Source organism: Watersipora subatra, unplaced genomic scaffold (assembly GCF_963576615.1).
Source record: "Watersipora subatra unplaced genomic scaffold, tzWatSuba1.1 SCAFFOLD_30, whole genome shotgun sequence".
In the NCBI taxonomy this organism is placed as follows: Eukaryota; Metazoa; Bryozoa; class Gymnolaemata; order Cheilostomatida; family Watersiporidae; genus Watersipora; species Watersipora subatra.
In genome coordinates, this window is record NW_027045348.1 from 35,788 (window position 1) to 47,716 (window position 11,929).

Here is an 11,929-nt window from a genome sequence, read left to right on the forward strand (position 1 = left end):
ATTTCAACCAAACATGCTAGAAATGCTCCAATTGAGCTAATTAGCTTATTGTGAGAATATTACAAACGTCTGACAAAAGTGAAAAATTCATAATTCTAATTTCAATCAAACATGCTAGAAATGCTCCAATTGCGCAAATAAGCCTACTGTAAGAATTTTACAAACGTCTGACAAAACTGAAAATTTAAATTTTCAATTTCAACCAAACATGCTAGAAATGCTCCAATTGAGCTAATTAGCTTATTGTGAGAATATTGCAATTGTTTGACAAAAGTGAAAAATGTAAATTTCCAATTTCAACCAAACATGCTAGAAATGCTCCAATTGAGCTAATTAGCTTATTGTGAGAATATTGCTATTGTTTGACAAAAGTGAAAAATTTATAATTCTAATTTCAATCAAACATGCTAGAAATGCTCCAATTGCGCAAATAAGCCTACTGTAAGAATTTTACAAACGTCTGACAAAACTGAAAATTTAAATTTTCAATTTCAACCAAACATGCTAGAAATGCTCCAATTGAGCTAATTAGCTTATTGTGAGAATATTGCAATTGTTTGACAAAAGTGAAAAATGTAAATTTCCAATTTCAACCAAACATGCTAGAAATGCTCCAATTGAGCTAATTAGCTTATTGTGAGAATATTACAAACGTCTGACAAAACTGAAAAATGTAAATTTCCAATTTCAACTAAACATGCTAGAAATGTTCCAATTGAGCTAATTAGCTTATTGTGAGAATATTGCAATTGTCTGACAAAAGCGAAAAATGTAAATTTCCAATTTCAACCAAACATGCTAGAAATGCTCCAATTGAGCTAATTAGCTTATTGTGAGAATATTACAAACGTCTGACAAAAGTAAAAAATGTAAATTTCTGATTTCAACCAAACATGCTAGAAATGCTCCAATTGAGCTAATTAGCTTATTGTGAGAATATTACAAACGTCTGACAAAACTGAAAAATAGAAGTTTCCAATTTCAACCAAACATGCTAGAAAGGCTCCAATTGAGCTAATTAGCTTATTGTGAGAATATTGCAATTGTCTGACAAAAGTGAAAAATGTAAATTTCCAATTTCAACCAAACATGCTAGAAATGTTCCAATTGAGCTAATTAGCTTATTGTGAGAATATTGCAATTGTCTGACAAAAGTGAAAAATGTAAATTTCCAATTTCAACCAAACATGCTAGAAATGCTCCAATTGAGCTAATTAGCTTATTGTGAGAATATTACAAACGTCTGACAAAACTGAAAAATAGAAAATTCCAATTTCAACCAAACATGCTAGAAATGCTCCAATTGTGCTAATTAGCTTATTGTGAGAATATTACAAACGTCTGACAAAACTGAAAAATGTAAATTTCCAATTTCAACCAAACATGCTAGAAATGCTCCAATTGAGCTAATTAGCTTATTGTGAGAATATTACAAACGTCTGACAAAAGTGAAAAATTTATAATTCTAATTTCAATCAAACATGCTAGAAATGCTCCAATTGCGCAAATAAGCCTACTGTAAGAATTTTACAAACGTCTGACAAAACTGAAAATTTAAATTTTTAATTTCAACCAAACATGCTAGAAATGCTCCAATTGAGCTAATTAGCTTATTGTGAGAATATTGCAATTGTTTGACAAAAGTGAAAAATGTAAATTTCCAATTTCAACCAAACATGCTAGAAATGCTCCAATTGAGCTAATTAGCTTATTGTGAGAATATTACAAACGTCTGACAAAACTGAAAAATGTAAATTTCCAATTTCAACCAAACATGCTAGAAATGTTCCAATTGAGCTAATTAGCTTATTGTGAGAATATTGCAATTGTATGACAAAAGCGAAAAATGTAAATTTCCAATTTCAACCAAACATGCTAGAAATGCTCCAATTGAGCTAATTAGCTTATTGTGAGAATATTACAAATGTTTGACAAAAGTGAAAAATGTAAATTTCCAATTTCAACCAAACATGCTAGAAATGCTCCAATTGAGCCTATTGTGAGAATATTACAAACGTCTGACAAAACTGAAAAATGTAAATTGCCAATTTCAACCAAACATGCTAGAAATGCTCCAATTGAGCTAATTAGCTTATTGTGAGAATATTGCAATTGTCTGACAAAACTGAAAAATAGAAATTTCCAATTTCAACCAAACATGCTAGAAAGGCTCCAATTGAGCTAATTAGCTTATTGTGAGAATATTGCAATTGTCTGACAAAAGTGAAAAATGTAAATTTCCAATTTCAACCAAACATGCTAGAAATGCTCCAATTGAGCTAATTAGCTTATTGTGAGAATATTACAAACGTCTGATAAAAGTGAAAATTTTAAAATTCCAATTTCAATCAAACATGCTAGAAATGCTCCAATTGCGCAAATAAGCCTACTGTAAGAATTTTACAAACGTCTGACAAAACTGAAAATTTAAATTTTCAATTTCAACCAAACATGCTAGAAATGCTCCAATTGAGCTAATTAGCTTATTGTGAGAATATTGCAATTGTTTGACAAAAGTGAAAAATGTAAATTTCCAATTTCAACCAAACATGCTAGAAATGCTCCAATTGAGCTAATTAGCTTATTGTGAGAATATTACAAACGTTTGACCAAACGGAAAAATGTAAATTGCCAATTTCAACCAAACATGCTAGAAATGCTCCAATTGAGCTAATTAGCTTATTGTGAGAATATTGCAATTGTCTGACAAAAGCGAAAAATGTAAATTTCCAATTTCAACCAAACATGCTAGAAATGCTCCAATTGAGCTAATTAGCTTATTGTGAGAATATTACAAACGTCTGACAAAAGTAAAAAATGTAAATTTCTGATTTCAACCAAACATGCTAGAAATGCTCCAATTGAGCTAATTAGCTTATTGTGAGAATATTACAAACGTCTGACAAAACTGAAAAATAGAAATTTCCAATTTCAACCAAACATGCTAGAAAGGCTCCAATTGAGCTAATTAGCTTATTGTGAGAATATTGCAATTGTCTGACAAAAGTGAAAAATGTAAATTTCCAATTTCAACCAAACATGCTAGAAATGTTCCAATTGAGCTAATTAGCTTATTGTGAGAATATTGCAATTGTCTGACAAAAGTGAAAAATGTAAATTTCCAATTTCAACCAAACATGCTAGAAATGCTCCAATTGAGCTAATTAGCTTATTGTGAGAATATTACAAGCGTCTGACAAAACTGAAAAATGTAAATTTCCAATTTCAACCAAACAAGCTAGAAATGCTCCAATTGAGCTAATTAGCTTATTGTGAGAATATTACAAACGTCTGACAAAACTAAAAAATAGAAAATTCCAATTTCAACCAAACATGCTAGAAATGCTCCAATTGTGCTAATTAGCTTATTGTGAGAATATTACAAACGTCTGACAAAACTGAAAAATGTAAATTTCCAATTTCAACCAAACATGCTAGAAATGCTCCAATTGAGCTAATTAGCTTATTGTGAGAATATTACAAACGTCTGACAAAAGTGAAAAATTCATAATTCTAATTTCAATCAAACATGCTAGAAATGCTCCAATTGCGCAAATAAGCCTACTGTAAGAATTTTACAAACGTCTGACAAAACTGAAAATTTAAATTTTCAATTTCAACCAAACATGCTAGAAATGCTCCAATTGAGCTAATTAGCTTATTGTGAGAATATTGCAATTGTTTGACAAAAGTGAAAAATGTAAATTTCCAATTTCAACCAAACATGCTAGAAATGCTCCAATTGAGCTAATTAGCTTATTGTGAGAATATTGCTATTGTTTGACAAAAGTGAAAAATTTATAATTCTAATTTCAATCAAACATGCTAGAAATGCTCCAATTGCGCAAATAAGCCTACTGTAAGAATTTTACAAACGTCTGACAAAACTGAAAATTTAAATTTTCAATTTCAACCAAACATGCTAGAAATGCTCCAATTGAGCTAATTAGCTTATTGTGAGAATATTTCAATTGTTTGACAAAAGTGAAAAATGTAAATTTCCAATTTCAACCAAACATGCTAGAAATGCTCCAATTGAGCTAATTAGCTTATTGTGAGAATATTACAAACGTCTGACAAAACTGAAAAATGTAAATTTCCAATTTCAACCAAACATGCTAGAAATGTTCCAATTGAGCTAATTAGCTTATTGTGAGAATATTGCAATTGTCTGACAAAAGCGAAAAATGTAAATTTCCAATTTCAACCAAACATGCTAGAAATGCTCCAATTGAGCTAATTAGCTTATTGTGAGAATATTACAAACGTCTGACAAAAGTAAAAAATGTAAATTTCTGATTTCAACCAAACATGCTAGAAATGCTCCAATTGAGCTAATTAGCTTATTGTGAGAATATTACAAACGTCTGACAAAACTGAAAAATAGAAGTTTCCAATTTCAACCAAACATGCTAGAAAGGCTCCAATTGAGCTAATTAGCTTATTGTGAGAATATTGCAATTGTCTGACAAAAGTGAAAAATGTAAATTTCCAATTTCAACCAAACATGCTAGAAATGTTCCAATTGAGCTAATTAGCTTATTGTGAGAATATTGCAATTGTCTGACAAAAGTGAAAAATGTAAATTTCCAATTTCAACCAAACATGCTAGAAATGCTCCAATTGAGCTAATTAGCTTATTGTGAGAATATTACAAACGTCTGACAAAACTGAAAAATAGAAATTTCCAATTTCAACCAAACATGCTAGAAATGCTCCAATTGTGCTAATTAGCTTATTGTGAGAATATTACAAACGTCTGACAAAACTGAAAAATGTAAATTTCCAATTTCAACCAAACATGCTAGAAATGCTCCAATTGAGCTAATTAGCTTATTGTGAGAATATTACAAACGTCTGACAAAAGTGAAAAATTTATAATTCTAATTTCAATCAAACATGCTAGAAATGCTCCAATTGCGCAAATAAGCCTACTGTAAGAATTTTACAAACGTCTGACAAAACTGAAAATTTAAATTTTTAATTTCAACCAAACATGCTAGAAATGCTCCAATTGAGCTAATTAGCTTATTGTGAGAATATTGCAATTGTTTGACAAAAGTGAAAAATGTAAATTTCCAATTTCAACCAAACATGCTAGAAATGCTCCAATTGAGCTAATTAGCTTATTGTGAGAATATTACAAACGTCTGACAAAACTGAAAAATGTAAATTTCCAATTTCAACCAAACATGCTAGAAATGTTCCAATTGAGCTAATTAGCTTATTGTGAGAATATTGCAATTGTATGACAAAAGCGAAAAATGTAAATTTCCAATTTCAACCAAACATGCTAGAAATGCTCCAATTGAGCTAATTAGCTTATTGTGAGAATATTACAAATGTTTGACAAAAGTGAAAAATGTAAATTTCCAATTTCAACCAAACATGCTAGAAATGCTCCAATTGAGCCTATTGTGAGAATATTACAAACGTCTGACAAAACTGAAAAATGTAAATTGCCAATTTCAACCAAACATGCTAGAAATGCTCCAATTGAGCTAATTAGCTTATTGTGAGAATATTGCAATTGTCTGACAAAACTGAAAAATAGAAATTTCCAATTTCAACCAAACATGCTAGAAAGGCTCCAATTGAGCTAATTAGCTTATTGTGAGAATATTACAATTGTCTGACAAAAGTGAAAAATGTAAATTTCCAATTTCATCCAAACATGCTAGAAATGCTCCAATTGAGCTAATTAGCTTATTGTGAGAATATTACAAACGTCTGATAAAAGTGAAAATTTTAAAATTCCAATTTCAATCAAACATGCTAGAAATGCTCCAATTGCGCAAATAAGCCTACTGTAAGAATTTTACAAACGTCTGACAAAACTGAAAATTTAAATTTTCAATTTCAACCAAACATGCTAGAAATGCTCCAATTGAGCTAATTAGCTTATTGTGAGAATATTGCAATTGTTTGACAAAAGTGAAAAATGTAAATTTCCAATTTCAACCAAACATGCTAGAAATGCTCCAATTGAGCTAATTAGCTTATTGTGAGAATATTACAAACGTTTGACCAAACGGAAAAATGTAAATTGCCAATTTCAACCAAACATGCTAGAAATGCTCCAATTGAGCTAATTAGCTTATTGTGAGAATATTGCAATTGTCTGACAAAAGCGAAAAATGTAAATTTCCAATTTCAACCAAACATGCTAGAAATGCTCCAATTGAGCTAATTAGCTTATTGTGAGAATATTACAAACGTCTGACAAAAGTAAAAAATGTAAATTTCTGATTTCAACCAAACATGCTAGAAATGCTCCAATTGAGCTAATTAGCTTATTGTGAGAATATTACAAACGTCTGACAAAACTGAAAAATAGAAATTTCCAATTTCAACCAAACATGCTAGAAAGGCTCCAATTGAGCTAATTAGCTTATTGTGAGAATATTGCAATTGTCTGACAAAAGTGAAAAATGTAAATTTCCAATTTCAACCAAACATGCTAGAAATGTTCCAATTGAGCTAATTAGCTTATTGTGAGAATATTGCAATTGTCTGACAAAAGTGAAAAATGTAAATTTCCAATTTCAACCAAACATGCTAGAAATGCTCCAATTGAGCTAATTAGCTTATTGTGAGAATATTACAAACGTCTGACAAAACTGAAAAATGTAAATTTCCAATTTCAACCAAACAAGCTAAAAATGCTCCAATTGAGCTAATTAGCTTACTGTGAGAATATCACAAACGTCTGACAAAACTGAAAAATAGAAAATTCCAATTTCAACCAAACATGCTAGAAATGCTCCAATTGTGCTAATTAGCTTATTGTGAGAATATTACAAACGTCTGACAAAACTGAAAAATGTAAATTTCCAATTTCAACCAAACATGCTAGAAATGCTCCAATTGAGCTAATTAGCTTATTGTGAGAATATTACAAACGTCTGACAGAAGTGAAAAATTTATAATTCTAATTTCTATCAAACATGCTAGAAATGCTCCAATTGCGCAAATAAGCCTACTGTAAGAATTTTACAAACGTCTGACAAAACTGAAAATTTAAATTTTTAATTTCAACCAAACATGCTAGAAATGCTCCAATTGAGCTAATTAGCTTATTGTGAGAATATTGCAATTGTCTGACAAAAGTGAAAAATGTAAATTTCCAATTTCAACCAAACATGCTAGAAATGTTCCAATTGAGCTAATTAGCTTATTGTGAGAATATTGCAATTGTCTGACAAAAGTGAAAAATGTAAATTTCCAATTTCAACCAAACATGCTAGAAATGCTCCAATTGAGCTAATTAGCTTATTGTGAGAATATTACAAACGTCTGACAAAACTGAAAAATAGAAAATTCCAATTTCAACCAAACATGCTAGAAATGCTCCAATTGTGCTAATTAGCTTATTGTGAGAATATTACAAACGTCTGACAAAACTGAAAAATGTAAATTTCCAATTTCAACCAAACATGCTAGAAATGCTCCAATTGAGCTAATTAGCTTATTGTGAGAATATTACAAACGTCTGACAAAAGTGAAAAATTTATAATTCTAATTTCAATCAAACATGCTAGAAATGCTCCAATTGCGCAAATAAGCCTACTGTAAGAATTTTACAAACGTCTGACAAAACTGAAAATTTAAATTTTTAATTTCAACCAAACATGCTAGAAATGCTCCAATTGAGCTAATTAGCTTATTGTGAGAATATTGCAATTGTTTGACAAAAGTGAAAAATGTAAATTTCCAATTTCAACCAAACATGCTAGAAATGCTCCAATTGAGCTAATTAGCTTATTGTGAGAATATTACAAACGTCTGACAAAACTGAAAAATGTAAATTTCCAATTTCAACCAAACATGCTAGAAATGTTCCAATTGAGCTAATTAGCTTATTGTGAGAATATTGCAATTGTATGACAAAAGCGAAAAATGTAAATTTCCAATTTCAACCAAACATGCTAGAAATGCTCCAATTGAGCTAATTAGCTTATTGTGAGAATATTACAAATGTTTGACAAAAGTGAAAAATGTAAATTTCCAATTTCAACCAAACATGCTAGAAATGCTCCAATTGAGCCTATTGTGAGAATATTACAAACGTCTGACAAAACTGAAAAATGTAAATTGCCAATTTCAACCAAACATGCTAGAAATGCTCCAATTGAGCTAATTAGCTTATTGTGAGAATATTGCAATTGTCTGACAAAACTGAAAAATAGAAATTTCCATTTTCAACCAAACATGCTAGAAAGGCTCCAATTGAGCTAATTAGCTTATTGTGAGAATATTGCAATTGTCTGACAAAAGTGAAAAATGTAAATTTCCAATTTCATCCAAACATGCTAGAAATGCTCCAATTGAGCTAATTAGCTTATTGTGAGAATATTACAAACGTCTGATAAAAGTGAAAATTTTAAAATTCCAATTTCAATCAAACATGCTAGAAATGCTCCAATTGCGCAAATAAGCCTACTGTAAGAATTTTACAAACGTCTGACAAAACTGAAAATTTAAATTTTCAATTTCAACCAAACATGCTAGAAATGCTCCAATTGAGCTAATTAGCTTATTGTGAGAATATTGCAATTGTTTGACAAAAGTGAAAAATGTAAATTTCCAATTTCAACCAAACATGCTAGAAATGCTCCAATTGAGCTAATTAGCTTATTGTGAGAATATTACAAACGTTTGACCAAACGGAAAAATGTAAATTGCCAATTTCAACCAAACATGCTAGAAATGCTCCAATTGAGCTAATTAGCTTATTGTGAGAATATTGCAATTGTCTGACAAAAGCGAAAAATGTAAATTTCCAATTTCAACCAAACATGCTAGAAATGCTCCAATTGAGCTAATTAGCTTATTGTGAGAATATTACAAACGTCTGACAAAAGTAAAAAATGTAAATTTCTGATTTCAACCAAACATGCTAGAAATGCTCCAATTGAGCTAATTAGCTTATTGTGAGAATATTACAAACGTCTGACAAAACTGAAAAATAGAAATTTCCAATTTCAACCAAACATGCTAGAAAGGCTCCAATTGAGCTAATTAGCTTATTGTGAGAATATTGCAATTGTCTGACAAAAGTGAAAAATGTAAATTTCCAATTTCAACCAAACATGCTAGAAATGTTCCAATTGAGCTAATTAGCTTATTGTGAGAATATTGCAATTGTCTGACAAAAGTGAAAAATGTAAATTTCCAATTTCAACCAAACATGCTAGAAATGCTCCAATTGAGCTAATTAGCTTATTGTGAGAATATTACAAACGTCTGACAAAACTGAAAAATGTAAATTTCCAATTTCAACCAAACAAGCTAAAAATGCTCCAATTGAGCTAATTAGCTTACTGTGAGAATATTACAAACGTCTGACAAAACTGAAAAATAGAAAATTCCAATTTCAACCAAACATGCTAGAAATGCTCCAATTGTGCTAATTAGCTTATTGTGAGAATATTACAAACGTCTGACAAAACTGAAAAATGTAAATTTCCAATTTCAACCAAACATGCTAGAAATGCTCCAATTGAGCTAATTAGCTTATTGTGAGAATATTACAAACGTCTGACAGAAGTGAAAAATTTATAATTCTAATTTCTATCAAACATGCTAGAAATGCTCCAATTGCGCAAATAAGCCTACTGTAAGAATTTTACAAACGTCTGACAAAACTGAAAATTTAAATTTTTAATTTCAACCAAACATGCTAGAAATGCTCCAATTGAGCTAATTAGCTTATTGTGAGAATATTGCAATTGTTTGACAAAAGTGAAAAATGTAAATTTCCAATTTCAACCAAACATGCTAGAAATGCTCCAATTGAGCTAATTAGCTTATTGTGAGAATATTACAAACGTCTGACAAAACTGAAAAATGTAAATTTCCAATTTCAACCAAACATGCTAGAAATGTTCCAATTGAGCTAATTAGCTTATTGTGAGAATATTGCAATTGTATGACAAAAGCGAAAAATGTAAATTTCCAATTTCAACCAAACATGCTAGAAATGCTCCAATTGAGCTAATTAGCTTATTGTGAGAATATTACAAATGTTTGACAAAAGTGAAAAATGTAAATTTCCAATTTCAACCAAACATGCTAGAAATGCTCCAATTGAGCTAATTAGCTTATTGTGAGAATATTACAAACGTCTGACAAAAGTGAAAAATGTAAATTTCCAATTTCAACCAAACATGCTAGAAATGCTCCAATTGAGCTAATTAGCTTATTGTGAGAATATTGCAATTGTCTGACAAAACTGAAAAATAGAAATTTCCAATTTCAACCAAACATGCTAGAAATGCTCCAATTGAGCTAATTAGCTTATTGTGAGAATATTGCAATTGTCTGACAAAAGTGAAAAATGTAAATTTCCAATTTCAACCAAACATGCTAGAAATGTTCCAATTGAGCTAATTAGCTTATTGTGAGAATATTGCAATTGTCTGACAAAAGTGAAAAATGTAAATTTCCAATTTCAACCAAACATGCTAGAAATGCTCCAATTGAGCTAATTAGCTTATTGTGAGAATATTACAAACGTCTGATAAAAGTGAAAAATTTAAAATTCCAGTTTCAATCAAACACGCTAGAAATGCTCAAATTGCGCAAATAAGCCTACTGTAAGAATTTTACAAACGTCTGACAAAACTGAAAATTTAAATTTTCAATTTCAACCAAACATGCTAGAAATGCTCCAATTGAGCTAATTAGCTTATTGTGAGAATATTGCAATTGTTTGACAAAAGTGAAAAATGTAAATTTCCAATTTCAACCAAACATGCTAGAAATGCTCCAATTGAGCTAATTAGCTTATTGTGAGAATATTACAAACGTCTGACAAAACTGAAAAATGTAAATTTCCAATTTCAACCAAACATGCTAGAAATGCTCCAATTGAGCTAATTAGCTTATTGTGAGAATATTGCAATTGTCTGACAAAAGCGAAAAATGTAAATTTCCAATTTCAACCAAACATGCTAGAAATGCTCCAATTGAGCTAATTAGCTTATTGTGAGAATATTACAAACGTCTGACAAAAGTGAAAAATGTAAATTTCCAATTTCAACTAAACATGCTAGAAATGCTCCAATTGAGCTAAATAGCTTATTGTGAGAATATTGCAATTGTCTGACAAAAGTGAAAAATGTAAATTTCCAATTTCAACCAAACATGCTAGAAATGCTCCAATTGAGCTAATTAGCTTATTGTGAGAATATTACAAACGTCTGACAAAGCTGAAAAATGTAAATTTCCAATTTCAACCAAACATGCTAGAAATGCTCCAATTGAGCTAATTAGCTTATTGTGAGAATATTGCAATTGTCTGACAAAAGTGAAAAATGTAAATTTCCAATTTCAACCAAACATGCTAGAAATGCTCCAATTGAGCTAATTAGCTTGTGAGAATATTACAAACGTCTGACAAAACTGAAAAATGTAAATTTCCAATTTCAACCAAACATGCTAGAAATGCTCCAATTGAGCTAATTAGCTTATTGTGAGAATATTGCAATTGTCTGACAAAAGCGAAAAATGTAAATTTCCAATTTCAACCAAACATGCTAGAAATGCTCCAATTGAGCTAATTAGCTTATTGTGAGAATATTACAAACGTCTGACAAAAGTGAAAAATGTAAATTTCCAATTTCAATCAAACATGCTAGAAATGCTCAAATTGCGCATATAAGCCTACTGTAAGAATTTTACAAACGTCTGACAAAACTGAAAAGTGTTAATTTCCAATTTCAACCAAACATGCTAGAAATGCTCCAATTGAGCTAATTAGCTTATTGTTAGAATATTACAAACGTCTGACAAAACTGATAAATTTGAATTTCCAATTTCAACCAAACATGCTAGAAATGCTCGAATTGCGAAATAAGCCTACTGTAAGAATTTTACAAACGTTTGACAAAACTGAAAAATATAAATTTTCAATTTCAACCAAACA